This window comes from Rhipicephalus microplus, unplaced genomic scaffold (genome assembly GCF_043290135.1).
Source record: "Rhipicephalus microplus isolate Deutch F79 unplaced genomic scaffold, USDA_Rmic scaffold_407, whole genome shotgun sequence".
In the NCBI taxonomy this organism is placed as follows: Eukaryota; Metazoa; Arthropoda; class Arachnida; order Ixodida; family Ixodidae; genus Rhipicephalus; species Rhipicephalus microplus.
In genome coordinates, this window is record NW_027464971.1 from 79525 (window position 1) to 82500 (window position 2976).

At 56.0% G+C, this 2976-nt stretch overlaps 1 non-coding gene across 1 annotated transcript; it reads left to right on the plus strand.

Moving 5' to 3' along the window:
• The first annotated feature begins 379 nt into the window (after positions 1-379).
• LOC142794382 (small subunit ribosomal RNA) lies at positions 380-2194 on the plus strand. The gene has a single exon (XR_012892298.1). It is a non-coding gene; the product is annotated as a small subunit ribosomal RNA (ribosomal RNA).
• Positions 2195-2976: the final 782 nt, after the last annotated feature.

A 2976-nucleotide genomic window follows, 5' to 3' on the forward strand; every position in this document is an offset into this window, starting at 1 on the left:
ACCACGATATCGAGGTGTGTTCCGTGTCGTCCTCGGGCGATTCAGATGCGAAAGCGCCGAAGACGCGGGCGTGACCCGTCGTCTGGCGGCTTTGCAGTCTCGGCTCCGTTGCTAGTTCCGGCCGGTCCACCGACAGTGCAGCGGGCTTGGGCAACCCGCACGGCGCGACCGAGTCGATGCAACGAAAAAGAGCGAGCATGAACGTGCTTCTTGCCGCACGGCTCCCACTCGTCTTTCGGGAAGGTTGTGCCGTAGCGAGCTCGAACGCCGTCATCTCGGAGTGCAAAATAAGCGTGTTGGGGCGCCTGAAGGTGGCCTCCGCCGCACACAGACTGCGTCCGGCCCGCCGAAGGCGAGGACGGACGCGCAGTCGAACGATTACCTGGTTGATCCTGCCAGTAATCATATGCTTGTCTCAAAGATTAAGCCATGCATGTCTAAGTACATGCCGAAATAAGGCGAAACCGCGAATGGCTCATTAAATCAGTTATGGTTCCTTAGATCGTTTCTTCCTACTTGGATAACTGTGGCAATTCTAGAGCTAATACATGCAGTGAGCCTGGAGCCCTTTGGGTAACGGGTGCTTTTATTAGACCAAGATCGATCGGGTTTCGGCCCGTATTGTGTGGTGACTCTGGATAACTTTGTGCTGATCGCATGGCCACGAGCCGGCGACGTTTCTTTCAAGTGTCTGCCTTATCAACTTTCGATGGTAGGTTACTTGCTTACCATGGTTGTTACGGGTAACGGAGAATCAGGGTTCGATTCCGGAGAGGGAGCCTGAGAAACGGCTACCACATCCAAGGAAGGCAGCAGGCGCGCAAATTACCCACTCCCGGCACGGGGAGGTAGTGACGAAAAATAACAATACGGGACTCTTTTGAGGCCCCGTAATTGAAATGAGTACACTCTAAATCCTTTAACGAGGATCAATTGGAGGGCAAGTCTGGTGCCAGCAGCCGCGGTAATTCCAGCTCCAATAGCGTATACTAAAGCTGCTGCGGTTAAAAAGCTCGTAGTTGGATCTCAGTTCCAGACGAGTAGTGCATCTACCCGATGCGACGGCTCGGACTGAACATCATGCCGGTTCTTTCTTGGTGCACTTCATTGTGTGCCTCGAGATGGCCGGTGCTTTTACTTTGAAAAAATTAGAGTGCTCAACGCAGGCGAGTCGCCTGAATAAACTTGCATGGAATAATAGAACAAGACCTCGTTTCTGTTCTGTTGGTTTTTGGAATACGAGGTAATGATTAAGAGGGACGGACGGGGGCATTCGTATTGCGGCGCTAGAGGTGAAATTCTTGGACCGTCGCAAGACGAACTACTGCGAAAGCATTTGCCAAGAATGTTTTCATTGATCAAGAACGAAAGTCAGAGGTTCGAAGGCGATCAGATACCGCCCTAGTTCTGACCATAAACGATGCCAACCAGCGATCCGCCTGAGTTACTCAAATGACTCGGCGGGCAGCTTCCGGGAAACCAAAGTATTTGGGTTCCGGGGGAAGTATGGTTGCAAAGCTGAAACTTAAAGGAATTGACGGAAGGGCACCACCAGGAGTGGAGCCTGCGGCTTAATTTGACTCAACACGGGAAAACTTACCCGGCCCGGACACTGGGAGGATTGACAGATTGAGAGCTCTTTCTTGATTCGGTGGATGGTGGTGCATGGCCGTTCTTAGTTGGTGGAGCGATTTGTCTGGTTAATTCCGATAACGAACGAGACTCTAGCCTATTAAATAGGTGCGGGGTTCCCAGCACCTTACAACCTTCTTAGAGGGACAAGCGGCTCCTAGCCGCACGAAACAGAGCAATAACAGGTCTGTGATGCCCTTAGATGTCCGGGGCCGCACGCGCGCTACACTGAAGGAAGCAGCGTGTCTTTATCCCTGTCTGAAAAGACTGGGTAACCCGTGGAACTTCTTTCGTGATTGGGATAGGGGCTTGCAATTGTTCCCCTTGAACGAGGAATTCCCAGTAAGCGCGAGTCATAAGCTCGCGTTGATTACGTCCCTGCCCTTTGTACACACCGCCCGTCGCTACTACCGATTGAATGATTTAGTGAGGTCTTCGGACCGATGTCCGGCGCGGCCTTTCGGTTGCGCCGGTCTGTTGGAAAGATGACCAAACTTGATCATTTAGAGGAAGTAAAAGTCGTAACAAGGTTTCCGTAGGTGAACCTGCGGAAGGATCATTAACGGATTGTGAAGGGTGAGCGCCTCAGCTGCGTCTGCGCCCGACACTTTCTGCCGCTGACCCCGTTTGGACGCGGGGTCGGCTTTTCCCCACGGGGCTGCCTGAATGTGGAGCGGCACCCCGTGACAAATTGTTGCGCCCAGCGGACGCCAACACCGCGACCTTGGACGGTCGGCCAGGTGGCGGACGCGGGTACAAACGGCGCAACGCACTCATAGGTCGGCTTTCGACCCGCCACTGCACCGTGGCTCGAAGCGCTCGAAATGCGCGACCCGACCGCTGCGGGACCGCCTAGTACTGTAAACAGGAGCGGCGGAGCGCGAACGGCGAGTCGTGGTTACGTCGGTAGAAGGCGAGGCTGCGCGTTCCCGAAACGCCAGCCGAGTGCCCTCCCGACCGTTCGAGCGTGCAAGAACGAGACCCGACAATCGCGCGGCGACTGCCAAGTACGAGAGGAACGGCACAAGCGTCGGCGGTCGGTCAAGGAACTGGCGATGTGACGGGTCCGCTGTGCACCAGTGCATACCGTCCCGCCGTCCGCGGCAAGCGCCTCCGCGTCCTCGGGTGACGGAGGCTGCCGGTCGGTTCTTGCAGGCGAGGGATCTCGCTGGCACCGGTTCGCGTTGACGCGCGGCCGGTCATGGCACGGCGATGCGACGGCCGAGGTGCGCAGTACTCGATGGAGGAACCGCACGCTCCGATGACCGTCCCGCCCTCCGCGGCGTATGCGTACCGACCGTAATGGTTGCAGCAGCGCCGGCCGGCTTTTGAATTCGCCACACG